The 18,889-nt window shown below is 42.1% G+C and overlaps 1 protein-coding gene across 1 annotated transcript in view; it reads left to right on the top strand.

The window, feature by feature from the left end:
- The first annotated feature begins 285 nt into the window (after nucleotides 1-285).
- The window catches only part of LOC124722893 (rho GTPase-activating protein 100F), an 800,721-nt gene continuing 782,117 nt past the window's right edge, over nucleotides 286-18,889 (top strand). The window contains exon 1 of the mRNA XM_047248035.1: nucleotides 286-317. The gene's annotated coding sequence lies outside the window, so the exon portion shown is untranslated. The remainder of the gene's footprint in view (nucleotides 318-18,889) is intronic.

Raw genomic sequence — 18,889 nt, forward strand, 5'->3', positions numbered from 1 at the left:
ATTAGCCCGAAAAAGTGTACAATGGACCTAAATTTCGCGTATCCTCGTTTGATTGTAACACAGCTCTTCCGCGGACGGAAAAATAGTTACAATAGTACACGCAAATACAGATATTAGAAATAAGGTGGAGAGTATTCCCGAAAACTTTAGGAAAGCGGCACGCGAGTTCATGATTGCGGCGTACACGACGCTCGAAGCAGCAGCGCGGGCATAAAGTCATTGACGTTCTTAGAATGACGAACTTCGGCTGTCAGTGCGATCGACGTATGTCTGCGTAAGGCCGCACGCGTGTCGATTGCTGAGATGTTACTAAACAGGTCAGTATTCAACTTACCACATATGAACAACTGTATACTTTGATTTCTTTTGTAGCACTTTATAGAAATATCAGCTTCAGAATACATGTGCAGAAAGTATTTTTAATTATTTTATTGCTGGTAGATTGCTGAGGAATCAGCCGTAATTTCAGAACAACGATATAGTTGTTTAGTGGTTCCAGTGTTATGTGTTCGTCAGTATTTGATCGGTAAATATTCAGTAGCCAATGGAGTTTCACGATAGTCAGATGTTTGTTTTTACTTTCAGAGCTTACAGACAGTATTACACAGACGTTTTGTGACTTAGCAAATTTACTGCAATTCGCTTCTATCTGTTTCTCACAGAAATTGTACAGCGGTAAATGATCGGACGAACTTTTAAATGCATCATATTGAATGTATTACAGTGAGAATGTTAAATGCAGTGTTTTTTTTTCCAACACCCATGTCTAAAGTTCGAAGAAATTTAGTCTGAATGAATCTGGGTTATAGGTGGCTTCACTTTCGGGACTGCGGAGTGTCTTATAAGTGTAACCTAATAAAATAATGTTGGTACGTTCTTTGCATTTTTTTGCAAATAAGTGATTACTACCATCGAGAAAAAGAGGGACTCTCAAAAATCATTTCAAATGATGCAGCATGCTTTTCAGCCGCCTCAAATTGAAAGCGATCTTCTTGTAAGAAGTAAAAAATATTTCTGGTGTAAAATCAAAAATTATTTGATGCGCAAAATTTTAAAACTGGAACTGAGGAACAAGAAACAAATTTTCGTGTAGTATTTTCAAATATATTCACGCAGTTTTTAAGAACTTGTTAAACAGATTAGAAAAAGAATTATTTCCGTTTCGCAATGACACTGAGAAGTTCTCCTTAGCTTCAAGTTAGATAAATTTGCTAAAATCCACCCAGATTCTTTCAACATCTGTACTGTATGCCAAATAGAGTACATTTATTTGATTCGTTTGCTACCGGTATGTAATGACACTATTGGTTTGCAAGATGATCACAACACTTTACACTAACAGTGTAAAATTTTCCTACTGAATTTTGCAAACGTAACTGTACGCTTCCTCCATTTTAGTATTTTCTTACATGAAGAAACGGAAGAAGAATTTTATTTATTCAGAACTTACTTCCTGACTTTCACATTGTGCCGGCTGTTTACAGGAAGTTTGGGTTTTAGCTACGCCCAACGTTAATGTAGATACTCGAAAAAAATTTAAGGCACCTACGTGTGGTCTGGACGAAAGGAAGAACTGAAGATTCGTAACGGCTGGATGGAGAGAACAGTCTGACGATGCTTCTGAATATCTCTAGCTGCTTTTCACGATTCCAAGTTCCGTTATACAGAAATAATCCAGCCTTTCTGTTCTAAATTTCATTACCTTATTTGCAACTTTCGCAGTAAGTGCCTTACTTTTTTGATTTTCCGAAAATGGGTAGTCAATGATAAGGCATTTTTGTGAGAGGAAAGAGGAAAAAATAGAGGTGGCTAGGGCCTATTGTTCTATAAATTGTGCCTAAAGTCCATACTGTGCTACACATATGCTTCTTCCATGAAAGATACAGCACAATTTGCCGCACGAAACAATAAGTATTCTAATTCATGAAGAAACTGCATTTACAATGTTTATTTTTTATTTAATTTATTTTTATTTTATTTTTTAGGTGGTGATTATTATTTGTAATGGACCTTTAGAGCCTATCAAATGACGGTGACGCCATGGTAAGAAGCAGCAAGCAAACTTCTGCGTCCTGGAATAAACGAAGAAATTGAACGATGCGGGGTGTTCCGGTATAAATTTGAAACTCCTGCTGGCAAGTAGCGGTGGCCTGGGCCTTCGCTTGTTGAATCCAGCAGCATCGATTCCGGGCGTTGGTGCCATCGTGGCTAGCCTAACATTCGGCCGAGCTCTCCGTGTTAACCAACTATCACAGCATCGATTTGAAACTGCAGTACGCTTGTTTGTCGTCCACTAGTCCGACGAGCACCACTAGAAACACGTATTCGTCTGCAAACGTGAAAAAGCAGGCCTTTAACGAGCTGAAAATAGGATCTAATTTACGGTCTTAGAACCTGTATTCTTGCTCACGTGTTTACTTTTCCAGTTAACATCGTATTCTCTACTTCAACCGACATGTCTGCAAGGTTTTGTGATTTCTGCTGAGCCGTTTTTGCCCTCTTCCGGCGACACTTTATCTTCCAATCGAGTTACAAGTTAACTCCCCATTTACAGTATTGCATGAGCCTCGATGTAAACTTTCGCAGAATTAACCCATGAATAAGTACTCTCAGTATGAACTCCAACAGCTACTACTGTACTCAATAACTTGAATCAAAAGTTGAATGAATAAACGGTGTAGGCATTACTTGCTTCATTGGTACAGTATCATTTCTCACTTCCACAGTACCGCGCAAGTGGTAAGTTCTATCGTACAAAAAATCACGTTGCATTACATATCTCTGGAATAATTCTCTAATAATTTGATGTCTACTGAATTTGGTACAACTTCCAGAATTTACTGTACTCCAAGGTAAAGTGAGAGAGAAAATGCAGAAGCATGTCCGAGTTGTTACACTTGAAATAGTAAAGGACACTTAGACGTATTAGCAAAATTATAAAACTACAGTCCAATCTAAATTTAGAATTTACAATATAATTAAAAATTGTCGTTAGCCTAAAGTTATCATCCAATATATGGAGTAAGATAGGAGTCATTGTAATATTTGTACATAAGACTGCTCTGGAAAAGGCGGCATCTCAATATTTCATAAACGACTGGGAGTTAGGTGGTAGCACTAAAAGAGTCGAGTATTTGTCTTGTATGGTTAACACTTGTAATTATTTTGTTGGCAGAGATGCTGAAGCAGTGGGTGATTTGTAGAAATGAGACGAATATTTTTTGATGAAATGCGATGGTTATTGAAAACAGGAATCAGGGAAGAACACAACAATCGTATGAATCTGTATTTTACTGCAGATCTAACTAGATTTCAGCTACAGTACAGCCATCATCAGTGCGTTTAATAGTTAGTCATATATACTAAGATCGCTTGTATATCCACATGTTGTTAAAATAACCTTAAATTGTCCAGTTTGATGGACAGTTCAAGTTCGTTTCAACAACATGTGCATGTATAAACTTTCTGAGGCTGTATGACTCGCTGTTGAACGCACTGATGGTGGCTATACTGTAGCTGAAATCTAGCCAGATCTGCAATAGATTCAGATTTATTCGTGACTGTTTGCTGTGTTCTTCCCTGATCATAATTATTTCACAGTGATTGAGCACAACGATTCCTAATGGAATCCAACGTGATGAAAGTAGGAATGCAGTGGTTATACTTGCAGTTTATTTTCACTTTATACATTTTGCAAAGTATCCTAAGGGTACGCTAAACATGAGGCCAACATCTGCCGTGAGTTTCACTTATAGGTATAATGAAGTAAGCATAGCTTATTTGGCATGAAGGTGCTCTTTGCTAGAAGATTCTGCCCCACATTTCCAGAGTATTTTTACTAGTTGTGCAGTTGCACATATTACCGTAATTGCTTCATTATTTCAATGGAGAAAGAAGTTGCGAGCATTAGGCATTCGGAAAAATATTTTCCCCTTTGCCCACTGTCATACACTGAAGAGTGTATTTTAATCCTTTGGGTCAATTACGGAATATCGGGAGTGGCTGCTTCACCTGGGACTCCCTAAACATAACAGTCCCCAGCCAGTTGTTTCGCTACTTAAAACATTGCACTCATATTAGGAAGGGCCACCGGCTGCCCTGTGTTAAATTTTGCGGTATTCTCTAAATCAAGTCAGGTGAATGCCGTGCTTAGCGCCATCTTGCCATATTAGGTCGCCGCTTCGTTTCATTTGACATCAAATTCAAGCCTTCCCACAATCGAGCAACGAGTTTCATAATTTGTTTTAGTGTTTATAATGCCCTACAGCATTTTAAGCTTTTATTAACATTGTTACAGGAATGATTCTTTTCTGGGAGCTCCATCATCAACGAAGCTAAAATATTAATTAAAACTACAGCACTGAACTCATACACAACAATTATTTAGATATTCCGTAAAATATTTTTTCAAACATTAGATTAAAATGTATTCTCTGCTTGGTATCGCAGTTAATTTTAGCATATGATGTGCTAGGGCTAAAAATAGCTTGCATGACCTAACATTTAGTTCGATGTCACTGTTATCACATTATAGATGTCTGCTTAGTCACACTTGCTGCCACACAAAGAAAGTACGAAATTTGGTACAATGGTTATCGGAATTAGTTTTGGAGGCACAACCGGAGAATTAAATGCTATGCTTCTGAATGGTGAATCACCAGCGCTATGGGTAGATTAGATGGTAGACTATCTGGCTGCACAGGTTCCTAATGAGGTACACCAACAAGTTTGACTCATTATACTCCCACGTCCCTGGTTCCTCCTCGCAATACAAACGAATACAGAGATACGCTTTCTCCCTGTGAAGTCGCGTTCTGATCTTCGATAACGGCAAAACGCTTTTTTCTCTCTCAAAATCAAAAGCAGTGCGCTCTATGGAATATATACCGTTTCCCTATCATGAACGTACCACTCCTCGGAGTGTAAGTGGGACGAAGTTAAGTCTCAGATATAAGGATTCTTCAACACTGATGTTGCGTTACAATTTTAACATGACTGAATACTGTCTACGTTTTGGCGACTTTCTGATGATGATTCAGTATCTCCACCTAGAAATGCGCAGAGAACTTGAAAATACAGAAAACAGTCTACGGCATTACCCAAAACTTAGTGGTCTTTGCAGATAAAATTATGTGGTTGGTTGACATAAAATATTTTAAGTTTTATTTAATTCTTGCCGTCTCTCTTTCAGATGGGAAGTTTGTGTAGTGATACAAAAATGGACACGTAAACGGGAGGAGCAATCTTCAAGTACTCGCCCTGTTACCCTGATTTACGCTTTCCATTTGTATCTTAAATCACTCCAGTTTGCGGTGGAGCGGTTTCCTCGCCAAGACCACGTCCTTTCCTTCCCTGATCCTTATCAAACATGTGGCGAGCATGTTGTAGAAATGTTGGAACGTAAAAAAACGTAAAAAAATAATAATCATCTCAAAAACTCAATTATTAGCTATAGTCAAACATATAAAGTTGGTTAAAATCTATTTCCTTGCGATTTTTTAAAAAAGTCACATAAGTGAAACAAGAGTCTTAAAAGCAGCTAAGAAGACACTATTGTCATCTAACTATGGCCTTAAAAATCAACAAACAATCCACCGTTTCTAGCATAACTGAGTAACTAGGATAATTCTTAAAAAGTTGTGTGCTGTGCATGTGCCTGAGAAACAGAATAAAGCAGACAATAATCCCTCATTACCTACAAGACATTCCAAAGTTAGACTTGCAGAGTAATGGAGGGACCATTTTGTCTTGATGTAAATAGTTTACATTAAAAGCTAGCGTGTATCACATGTGTGCTAGATATCCGATGAGCATGACCTAAATTCTGTGACAACTTTATTTTAAAAATTGTGAGACTAGTCTTTCGTATGCATATACTTGATACGTAGTGCCTTTGAGATTCCTAACATATGTACAGAGAGAAACAGTTCGAAATATCACCCTTCTTCCTTACCCCACTGTCCTCTCAAAAACTGGGAAGATACTTATTTAATAATACCGTCAGTAGGTCCTTTTCAGGTTCTAATGCAGTCGGCATAGAAGCGTTCCCAGTTTTTCACGAAGATCTGCTCACGATATGCCTTTCCTCTGATGAAAGTATGATATTCTCATTACACTGAATATATTTCCAGAAATAACGAACTGTATGCCCAACTGAGTAATATATAGACGTGGATATGTATTAATTACGCTGGTTTTTAGACATCTTCGTAGAGATCTATCTAACTTTGCAAACAGACCATACGTTGTTTGGCGGAGATTAAGCGACACAACTATCTTTTCCCTTCCATTCATGTTAACTGCGTGAAAAAAAAAATCAGCTTCTATCCTCGTAGACGTTGTCCGATTCTAATTTAACAGTGAGTAGACGCGGCTATAAAGAGGTGGGTAGTGAATCATTTGGTCATTCTGTGTGGAGGGATTCTCAGCATTATCAGAGTAACCCGTCTCCTGACATTACGCAAATACTTTCGTAGCGTCTTCACTCAAGATTTCTTAAACATATCCCTAATGCTCTTGTAATGAATGAATAAACTTACAATGAAATCGTGCAGCTTGTAACATTATCTCGGTAAACTGATGTAAAAATCTGCTAGTAGGAAGCTATATAGCAATGTAACAATCGTACTTCGCGACGATTAGTGAATGTTAGCTATCCGGCGGATTAGTACAGACACTCCTCTCCGTACAGCTTTTCAGGAACCGAATAGTCACTATGTCATTAATGATGCGAGATGCTGGCGTGTTAACGGGAATGCCAAGTATCTTAATGACACAAAGGAAAACATATCATATAAGCAACTGACAGTTCCTACCGACTGATAGTAGCACAGTAACACTCTCTTAAGCATTAATGCACCAGCGGTCTCAAAGATTTTAAAGTGAAGTAGTAAAATACTGTAATTAATAGCAGTATGTAATAACTTTAATACGAGCTTACTTCATAAAGTATATTACACCTTATTACGGCAGGCCAAATAACTTTCATTGAATACAGAATGAAATTTTCCCTCTGCAGCGGAGTGTGCGCTGATATGAAACTTTCTGGCAGATTAAAGTTGTGTGCCGGACCGAGACTCGAACGCGGGGCCTTTGCCTTTCGCGGGCAAGGGCTCTACCATCTGAGCTACCCAAGCACGACTCACCACCCCTCCTCACAACTTGAATTCCGCCAGTACCTCGTCTCCTACCTTTCAAATCTAACAGAAGCGAAAGGCAAAGGCCTCGAGTTCGAGTCTCGGTCCGGCACACAGTTTTAATCTGCCAGGAAGTTTCAACTTTCATTGAATGCTGCACTAGACTTCAGCGACACAACAGATACAAGACAGTAATTTTCAGCACAGCCACAGAATCTTTGCAAACAACAGCCGGAACGTTCTACCAAATCGTCCGCAGCTCGTGGTCGTGCGGTGGCGTTCTCGCTTCCCACGCCCGGGTTCCCGGGTTCGATTCCCGGCGGGGTCAGGCATTTTCTCTGCCTCGTAATGACTGGGTGTTGTGTGCTGTCCTTAGGTTAGTTAGGTTTAAGTAGTTCTAAGTTCTAGGGGACTGATGACCATAGATGTTAAGTCCCATAGTGCTCAGAGCCATTTTTTTTCTACCAATCGTTGAGTTCCTCGATGACAGCAGTGCGGTCATTGGTCACGGCACCATTCCAGAACCACTGTGTAGACGTCCTCATCGTTAGAAAATCTTTTCCCCCAGATGTTCTTTCACTTTATTAATAAAGAAAATAAATTTCTTGCCTGGGTCCGCAATCATCGTGAGTATTTTGTGAATAAAAACGTCTAGATCACGCAACATATCGCTTAATACATTAAGCGATTTAGACGGTTTTACTCACAAAATATTCTTTCAGCTTGCCAAAAAGATGGAAATCGCATAGTGGAAGATCTGAACTGTATGGCGGATGCGACTGTGCCGCCTTGGCGAAATTGTTGGCTGGATGCGACATTTCATTTGGTCCATGTACCGTCAGAATTTCAGGGTGAATCTTTGTGCAGTTTTGCCCATAAGAATCGTTCGATCGCGCGTAATTCAACTTTGGCGTCCGTTTTCAATTGCTGCACCATTTCACTTAGATAATAACTGATTCATTACAGACTAAACATTAATTGTTAATCTTAGGATTTAAGATGAAGATTATCGTGCCGCACACAGTATGATGCATAAATCCCACAAATATTGCACGTGGAAATACCAAAATACGAGGGCGTGCTGAAAAGTAATGCCTCCGAATTTTTTACGTGAAAACTCTTAAGGGTTGTCACATAAAATAAACTTTATTAACATTCTACATCATTATTCTTCATGTCTATATATTTTCAGCCCCCTGCCAATAGAGGGAACCAAATTGTGGCTTCTGACATGGCGGTGTGTAACGTAATTTTGTCGGTGTGTGGGAAACAGCGCGCTGTAATCGAGTTTCGAAATCGAAGAGTTCTTCCACGCAAGGAGCACCGTCTTCTTCAGCATGACAACGTCAGACCACACACGAGCACTGCGACATCTGCAACAATCTGACCCCTTGGGTTTGCTGGCATTAATCATACTCCCTACAATCCCGACTTGGCCCCATCCGAATTTCATCTGTTTGTCAGACCTTCTGCAGTGACGGTATCAACAAACTGGTCTCTCGTTGGGAGAAATGAGTTCGTCACCATGGTAACTATATTGAGAAATAAATATGTAGACATGAAGAATAGAGATGTAGACTGTTAATAACGTTCGTTTTATTTAAAAAAGCCCTAAGAGTTTTAACGTAGAAAATGCTGAGGCGTTACTTTTCAGCGGTGTACATTATTTAATCGTTTTCCAAATTACATAATTTCAATTACTTTCCGATTTCAAATAGTAATTATCAATCGAGATTCCTAAGGGACACGTCGTTTCAGAAAAATTCGCTTACAGTTTTAAAAACGCTCGATTATTTCAAAAAATGGTTCAAATGGCTCTGAGCACTATGGGACTTAACATCTGAGATCATCAGTCCCCTAGAACTTAGAACTAATTAAGCCTAACTAACCTAAGGACACCACACACATCCATGCCCGAGGCAGGATTCGAACCTGCGACCGCAGCAGCGGCGCGGTTCCGAACTGAAGCGCCTAGAACCGCTCGGCCACTCCGGCCTGCGCTCGATTATTTATCTGTTGCTCTGTGCTAAGTACACTGTTGACAAAGGAGTACAAATAATTGTTAGCACATAATACCTCAAACTTGTCATAATAACATACTCCATATTCTGAAACACACGGTCAATATTCAGCGGTCCATATCCTCCACCACATTCAACATGCTTTTGAAAACAAACTGTGTGGCCATCCATCAGCCACTGGATTGCTCTTCCAGCACGTCCACTTTTCAAGCCAAGTCAACAGACAACAGTCAGCAGCTTTAATGACCAATCTCTTCAATACATTTTAACGAGCTAAAACTTGCGAAATTGTCATTGTAAATTGTCATAGGTTTACACATTACATACGTTTTATTGTCCCCTAAATTACTCTACTTTCATCATTGATAAGTAAACGGGGGTGTGGCCACGTCCCCCCCCCCCCCCCCCCCACCTCCACCACTGGTAACTCCTGGCTCTCAGGCAAGGGCAAAGATTTGGTTTAGTGAGGTGTTTTTCTTGCAGGAAAATGTTTTGAAAATTGGCATTACGTAGGTTTTAAACTGTTTCGTAACTGGAATTTATTTACGGCTACTTACAAGTCTCCATTCGTTTTCCAAAATATTAAAAATGCACCATACCTCTCGGTCTAGCCACCCCCACGCCCTTGTGCAAAGCGTTATGACTATTGCCCATCGTTAGATGAATGCCGCCTGATGGTGTTGCGTCCACGTGGCTCAGAACAGAAAGTATATAAAAGGAGAAGAGATGACTGAGGAATCAATTTAGCGACGGTAGGGGCCGCAAACGATGAAATCCACAGACAAGCCACTTTGAAAACTGGCAGATTGTTATGGCCTGGTGGCTGGGACGGGGCTAATCAGAAATGGAAAAGTTTGTCTGATGTTCGCGTGCTACTGTCGCTACATCTATGTAAAATAATTGGACGACGGCGAAACCACGAGTAGGCGGCGAAACCACGTCGGTGTATCACCGAATGTGGCCGTCAGAAGCTTGCCCGCTCTGTAAAGTAGGATAGGCGGCGATCTCAGGGCACTGACGATAGAGGGCACTGCTAGTGCAAGTATTTCGGAGCAAACTGTCCAGCGCACAGCAGGCGAACGGTACGTGTTCCCATGTTTACCCAACGACGTCGTCAATTACTATTGCAGTGGGCGGAGGACCATAGAGATTGAATCGTGGAAAAATGGAGACGCGTCACCCGCTCAGATATATCACGTTTCTTGTTATATAGGTCGAGGGTTGTATCCGAACACGCAATCAATCAGGTGAACGGCTACTCGAAATGTACGTCGTGATACGGACGCAGGCCGGTGGGGGCATTATTATGCTATGGAGGACATTCAGATGGGCTTCCATGGGACATATGGTAATAACGAACACATCCTGACAAATCTGGACTACATGAAGATTATTACGGACCACATACATGCCTTCATGATTGATGACTTCCCCGACAGCGAAGGTATCTCCCAGTAAGATAAGTGTCGGTGTCACAAGGTCAGAGTCTTCCTACAGTGGTTTGAGGAGCATGATAGTGAACTCAAGTTGAAATCTTGGCCACCCATTTTGCCTGATATGAACCAGATAAAACATATGGAACTCTATCGGGTGCTAGCTCCGCGCCCATAATCACTGGACATTAATTGACGGCAATTGCGTGTCCCGAAAACCTACCAATGACTTGACGAATCCATGTCAAGCGGAATAGCTGCTATAGTGCCTTCCAAAGTTGAACCGACATGCTGTTAATCAGATGGTTATGACGTTCCGTTTCATCAGTGTAAATACGACGTCCTATGTCATCTAACACTGGTGTCTCCCAGAGTTGTGTTAGTTTGGCTTTGACAAGAAAATGGTTGAGATAAGAACTGACTGGTTCAAAAAAGCACTATCTGCTTACACGATCGAAATTCACTCGAATGGCATATTATCCAATATACAGCGGTCACTTATAATTTTTTTTGGCCGCCTCTGTAGCTGAGTGGTCAGCACGGATCATTGCCATACAGAGGGCTCGGGTTCGATTCCTGGTACTGCAAGGGATTTTTCTTCCTTGGTTTGAGGATTGGAACTGGGTGCACTCAGCCTCTTCGTGTCAACTGAGGAGCTACTTGACCGAGTATGGCAGCTCCAGGTCACGAAAACTGAGAACGGCGTGAAGAGCGGGGCGCTGACGCTGCCACCGCACCCAATGATGTCATTGGCGGAGGATGACACGGTGGTCCAACGGTCCCCATGGGCCCGCCAGTACCTGTGAACAGAGTCTATGCTTACGTTATACTATCATTTTTAAACACCTTTCTAGAACTGACAACAAATTTGGGGTAAAGGTACACTGAATACGTACTGGCACTTTTGGGGTGTGCTGCTGCCGTTTAAATGTCGCGCCACCTTACTCTCCATCGACAGCGGCATAAACATTACGTATCGCTTGTCTCGGGGGCACTAGCTTACGTATCCAAAATATTTTTACTCCGAAACTTTTTATCAGTTATGTCAGTGAATTAGCCTTGTAGAGATCTGCTATTCTGGCACGGAAAAAGTGACATAGTCAAATTTGAAAAAATATCTGTGCGCATTGCATTTATTTTAGAATACGTCATTCAAATCATTTTTAATACCATAAGCAGACAGGGTTTTAGAACGAAATAACCTTTGTCTGAATCAGTTTCCTATCAGGCCAAAATTAAAATAGAACTTTCAGATTCCAGAGGTAGGTAGAACATAATGTATACACGGTTTTTCAAGGCTTTGCATCAAATGTCTAGAAGTGACAGATCACGTGATGGGAAAAACTTCTGTTTCAGACACGATATACGCTGAAGCTTCCCGGAGACGGTAAGCGTCCTTTTGTTTAGGTTATGCACCTAGGAGAGGGCCGGGGGCCTTGTGTGTTGCTTGTAATAGTCATCTACTACGTATGAAAAGGGCTAGGCGCAGCAAAATTAAGGTTCCTGATTCGCTTCCAAAATGCCTTTCTCCGCTTATAGACACTAATTCTTTACATATTGTTGTTGAAAATATCTTTATTAATTTACTGTGGTAGCTAGTAAGCAGCACACCCCGCTAGTTCAGTGACATCTCGTCGTCCCAAGGCCGACGAATACTACAGGACTCTAGCGTCGCCACAAAGCATCTACGAATATTTTGTATCTAATAAAAATTGTTCCCCATGACGTGATCTGTCACCCCTAGGTTGCAAAGACTTTGAAACACTACGTACATACGAGGGCGTCGTGCAAAGTAGTGCCTCCGAGTGTTTTATGTGAAAACTCTTAAAGATTTTTAAATATGACGAAGGTCATTAAAATTTTGCACCTTCATTTTTCATGCCTACACATTTATTTCTCGACATAGCCTGGCGACGAACACACTTCTCCCAACGAGACACCAGTTTGTTAATACCGTCACTGTAGAATATTTGTCTTTGTTGACAGAGCCGCAACCTGACCTCTGCTTCGGCCGCTTCATCACGATAAAAGTGAAGTCCTCGAAGGTGTTCAGTAAGTTTTGCAAACAGATGGAAATCGGATGGGGCCAAGTCGGAACTGTATGGAGAATGGATGGTGACAGTGAAACCAAGGGGTCGGATTGTTGCAGATGTCGCAGAGCTCGTGTGTGGCCTGGCATTGTCGTATTGAAGGAGAGGGTGCTCCATGTGTGGACTAACACTTCGAATGTGAAACTCTATTACAGCACGCTTTTTCTCACGCACCAACATAGTTACGTTACACGCCGCCATGTTACACGCTACAATTTGAAGTGATCGAGCGGCAGAGTCCTGTATTATGTAGACATGGTTCAAATGGTTCAAATGGCTCTGAACACTATGGGACTTAACTGCTGTGGTCATCAGTCCCCTAGAACTTAGAACTACTTAAACCTAACTAACCTAAGGCCATCACACACATCCATGCCCGAGGCAGGATTCGAACCTGCGACCGTAGCGGTCGCGCGGTTCCAGACTGTAGCGCCTAGAACCGCTCGGCCACTTCGGCCGGCCTACGTAGACATGAAACATAAAGCTCTAGAATGGTAATAACGTTTGCTTATTTAAAAAGCTTTAAGAATTTTCACATAAAAATGTGGAACCATTACTTTTCATGGCGCCCTCGTAAGTACATATGCAGGGTCATTCTCCTACGAGTCTTCAGGCGCACTTTCTCTGGTATTTCAGCAGATAGCTGCAATTTAGTTTTTTTTATTGAGTATCTGGAGTCAGCCCAAACAAATGCCGCTCATCAAGTCTTTAATGCGTCTCTCAGTGTAGGCTGAAAGAGTCGATTTGTTTCCCGTTTCAAACAGAAGGATTTTTAAAGCAGAATTTTACGTGCCCATTCGATAGAACGGTCCCATATCAGTCTAGTGCGATATATGTTTTATCGATATGTAGTAACAGGGACAATAAAACTCTAAGAAGAACCAGTATTCTAGACGCGACAACACTGTACTCGGCCAACCGCCAAGCACGCAGCGCTCCTGAGTCGCTGCTGGATTGTTGTGTATTCTTCGAGTTTTACCGTCCCTATAGATAAAATTAATATCCCACTAGACTAATCTGGGACCTCTCAGTCGATTGCGAACATAAAATTTCGCTTTCAAAATCGTTTGGTTTGTAACGCGTAACAAACTGATGCTCTCTGTCGACAATGAGTGTCGCATGAAAGTCGTGATAAGCGGGTATTTGCTTGGGCTGGCTCCAGTTACACAATGCAGAAACTATATTACAAATATCTCCTGAAACACCAGGGAAAATGCGCCTGACGACTCTTATGAGGGATACACTGCATAAGAAACACACCTCATACAGCAGCAACAGTTCCCTTAACTACTCCAAAGTTGAAGTTCAAAAAGTCACCTGAGACGCGCTCGGTTGAAAGACACGATAACAGTCGGGTAGTATAAGCGTATACTTGACTCTGTATCGGCATAACCTCTTCTTTGAACCTCGCTATGCCGAATAAACACGGTTTCCATCCAGATGAACAGTGAAGAAGGATAGATCACTTGTCTGATTTTGTGACAGTGTGCCTTTGTGGATAATTGCAGCTTCACGTAATACTCTTGATGACACAAAGAAACCCCTTCCACATAGTGCTCACGCTCGTATCATTTATACAACTTTGAAGAGCTGTATTAAGGCATCTGAGCAATATGACTGACTAACGATCTGCCAACGGTATGACCAATTTGCCTGACTAATAAATTACCGCTAACACTGTAATCAAATTACAGGGAGCGCGAATGATTTGGTTTAGTAAATGGAAATTGTGTGTGACTAGGGCCTCCCGTCGGGTAGACCGTTCGCCTGGTGCAAGTCTTTCGAAATGACGCCACTTCGGCGACTTGCGTGTCGATGGGGATGATATGATGATGATAAAGGCAACACAACACCCAGTCACTGAGCGGAGAAAATCTCCGATCCATCCGGGAATCGAACCCGGGCCGTTAGGCATGACGTTCCGTCGCGCTGACCACTCAGCTACCAGGGGCAGACTTTGGTTTAGTTATTTATGCGTCTTAAATTGGATCATTTATACTTAGGGTCAGTGGCCTGTTACAGCATCGGGAGTCGATTTGCATCAGTGTTGGAAGGAAGACTACAATCTCCACGAGAAGTCTACTTCTTGTAAACAACCCCACCATCTGCGATCAGCTTGAGAGAGGACATTGCCTGACCTAGAGCTTCCTGGTCTAAGGTTCGTTTCCAGAAAAAAAGCTACAGTAAATTTTAAACTAAATACCTAGAAATATGATTCAGAAATCCTCAATTGGTTGCAAGTATGGCGTCACATTCGATAAGCGCAGAGTTTCTTAAAGGTGTCCTAAATCCTACTCAAATCTAGAAACATGCATTCTACTAGACCTTCGTATCTACATCCATCTGGACGTCGAGAATGAAGTCAGTGAGGTGAGTTGCATGAGGTGTGTGATTCCTAAATATTTGCTAATCTCGAACTGACAAAGAAGCCATTGCATTCAATAACAAAATTCGTTGTAAAATTTTATAGCAAACTGACGTTAAGGGTATACTTCTTAAGTTTGCGCACTAGTTCTGCAACGCAGCGTAAAAAAACGACGACTTACATCAGTCTGATAATATGGGAAGAGGCGCTGTATCAACGACTTGAAATATGCAACATGTAATACGACAGCGTAGCATCACTTAATATAAAAGTGTTACTAGTTTCCAGTTTAACTATTTTAACATTTTCCATCAACACGTCCGTAATTCGACCGCACACGTCCGTAATTCGACCGCACTGATCAACAGTAGCAATATCTCCATGGTTAAAAAGATTTCGGGACACAGAATTCAGAAGTTGAGCTGTAATTTCTGTCATATATTTCGGCAGTAATGTAGTATCAAGCGACAGAACAGAGAGAAGCATGGATGAAGGGTATCAGACGGATGCCATATTCCTTGACTTCCGGAAAGCGTTTGACTCGGTGCCCCACTGCAGATTCCTAACTAAGGTACGAGCATAAGGGATTGGTTCACAAGTATGTGAGTGGCTCGAGGACTTCTTAAGTAATAGAACCCAGTACGTTGCCCTCGATGGTGAGTGTTCATCGGAGGCGAGGGTATCATCTGGAGTGTCCCAGGGAAGTGTGGTAGGTCCGCTGTTGTTTTCTATCTACATAAATGATCTTTTGGATAGGGTGGATAGCAATGTGCGGCTGTTTGCTGATGATGGTGTGATGTACGGGAAGCTGTCGTCGTTGAGTGACTGTTGGTGGATACAAGATGACTTGGACAGGATTTGTGATTGGTGTAAAGAATGGCAGCTAACTCTAAATATAGATAAATGTAAATTAATGCAGATGAATGGGAAAAAGAATCCTGTAATGTTTGAATACTCCATTAGTAGTGTAGCGCTTGACACAGTCACGTCGATTAAATATTTGGGCATAACATTGCAGAGCGATATGAAGTGGGATAAGCATGTAATGGCAGTTGTGGGAAAGGCTGATAGTCTTCTTCGGTTCATTGGTGTACTGCTCGAGCGTTTGGGATCCCTATCAGGTCGGATTGAGGGAGGACATAGAAGCAATTCAGAGGCGGGCTGCTAGATTTGTTACTGGTAGGTTTGATCATCACGCGAGTGTTACGGAAATGCTTCAGGAACTCGGGTGGGAGTCTCTACAGGAAAGAAGGCGTTCTTTTCGCGAATTGCTACTGAGGACATTTAGAGAACCAGCATTTGAGGCTGACTGCAGTACAATTTTACTGCTGCCAACTTACATTTCGCGGAAAGACCACCAAGATAAGACAAGAGAGATTAGGGCTCGTACAGAGGCATATAGGTGGTCATTTTTCCCCCATTCTGTTTGGGAATGGAACAGAGAGAGAAGATGCTACTTGTGGTACAAGGTACCCTCCGCCACACACCGTATGGTGGATTGCGGAGTATGTATGTAGATGTAGAATTGAGACTGCACGAATCACTAAAGAAATAGGGAGCAGTTTCACAATACGCAGAAAACTTTTCGAATAGAGATTATTCTAACCGTCGTTTGGATTTCAGGTAACCTTTCAGATTGATAACTTTGTTTATTTTCACTGCCTGAAAAAAAAATTAAAGACACAGGAAAGGAGGGAATGAAACGAAACTTCACAGATTGAGAGGGTGTATGATGTTATTTAAGTGACTATTAAATCGATTTAAATCTACAAAGAATGTATTTATCGGTACGATGGTGCATCCCCTCTGGCCTAGATGCAAGCACTAGTGGCAGGCTGAGGCAAGCTGGCCGACAAGTATCAACTGGTACTTGATATCCTGGATACTGGCCCTAAGACGGCGTTGGTGACCGTGCTAGTTCCACAGATCTGGGAATCTTGCTCGCCACAGGAGTACCTCAAAATCACGCAGACAGTTCACAGAGACACGTGTCATGCATGGACGAGCATTATCCTGTCGACAAATGGTACTACAATACTGTCGCTTGAGAGGTAACACACGAGTACAAAGAATGTCCGTGACGCACTGCTGTGCCATCAGGAGTTCCCTCAATCCCTATCAGCTGTGATCTGGCTCCCCACACCATTATGCTAGGAGTAACACCGTTGTGTCTCTCCAAAATACAGAGTGTACCAAAAAGAATCATCCGTTCTTTTAAAAAATCGTAGCTATTACGTTATTTGAGATATGTGCGTGAACAGCATACTGTTGGGAAGAGTAAACTCTCGAGTTGTACGTGGATCCCGCTAGGTAGCAGCAGTGTGCGCCCGGCACTTCAGTTCTGGTGAAAATGGTGTCGGGACAACAGAAAGCGTTTTGTGTTCTACGTTTTGCGCCATGCAGGTCAGTAATAACTCTTCAGAGTGACTTTCGTACTAGGTATGGTGTGGAGCCTCCTACAGCATAGAGCATTAGACGATGGCATGAACAATTCCGAGAAAAAGGGACTCTCCAAAATTTAATGTCTTTTGTGCAGTTTCACGGGAAAAGGTGTATGGTCCAGTTTTCTTTGCCGAGAACACTGTTACAGGAAGCACACATCTCGACATGCTTGAGAACTTTCTTTTCCCACAGTTGGAGACTGATTCAAACGACGTCATTTACCAACAGGTTGGGGCACAGCCACAGTGGCATCTGGAAGTCGGGAAGTTTTAAATCAATGGATAACTGAACGTTGGATCTGTCGCACTGGACCAAATAATTCAGCCTTACATTACCGGCCTTCAGGGTCACAGGACCTGGCTGTATGTGATTATTTCTTGTGGGGGTTTATAAAAGACTCTTTTTATGTGCCTCCGTTACCAACAACAATGAATGAACTGAGACATCGCACAACAGCTGCTGTGGAAGCTGTAACTCAAGACATACTCGCTGCAGTCTGGGAACAGTTTGAACACTGCATTGACATGTAATTTGTATCCCAAGGGGGCACATATTGAGCACCTATGAAAATGTAGAAAAAACTTTTTGAGTCTCCCGTTCATCAAAAAACAAAATTCATTGTATATTTTTATTATTTTCAGAAATATAGGATGATTCTTTTTGATACACCCTGATTATAAGACTGACACCTCTCCGCAAATCGCCACCATAATCGCCGACGGCGGTCATCCGGGGTAGTTCATCACCGCGATTCATAATTGAACACAGCGTGACGCCACTCATCAGCATTCCATGGTTCGTGAGCTCGGCGCCATTCCAGACGCAGCGGTCTGCGTTGTGATGTTAACGGCAACCTACGCATGTGACGGTAATTCCCTAGTCCGGTCGCTACTATTCTCCGACCAGTGGTGCAGGATGAGACAGAATATTGCATGGAGTCCATTACTTGTTCTCGGATGGCAGGTGCAGATGTGAAGGGGTTACGGTATGCTTGGTACACAACACGGCGATCCTCGCCCGAGGTGGTCAGACGTGATCGACAGGAGTCTTCACGACGAATATGTCTGCCCTCACGTTTCGATGCAGTGCAGCGTCGGGCCACTGTCACATCCGAATGCCCCACAAATATGTATATTGCACGAGTCGACCAGACGACCAACTGGAGACCGAGAATGAGGCCCCTTTCAAATTCTATCAGGTGCTGATAACGCTATCTCATACGTGTACGCAGCATGTCCGTGTCGTTCACAGTGATCACTCAACATCTGACGCCGTTCGTACGGCCATGCCAAGCATGGTAACAACTAAATACTAACAACAGTAGTGCACTGTCGTAGCTGTTCTACCTGTTATACTGTAGAGAATTGCAGTTCCCGCCTATGGTGAGTACTTGTACGAAGTC

This window comes from Schistocerca piceifrons, chromosome X (assembly GCF_021461385.2).
Source record: "Schistocerca piceifrons isolate TAMUIC-IGC-003096 chromosome X, iqSchPice1.1, whole genome shotgun sequence".
In the NCBI taxonomy this organism is placed as follows: domain Eukaryota; kingdom Metazoa; phylum Arthropoda; class Insecta; order Orthoptera; family Acrididae; genus Schistocerca; species Schistocerca piceifrons.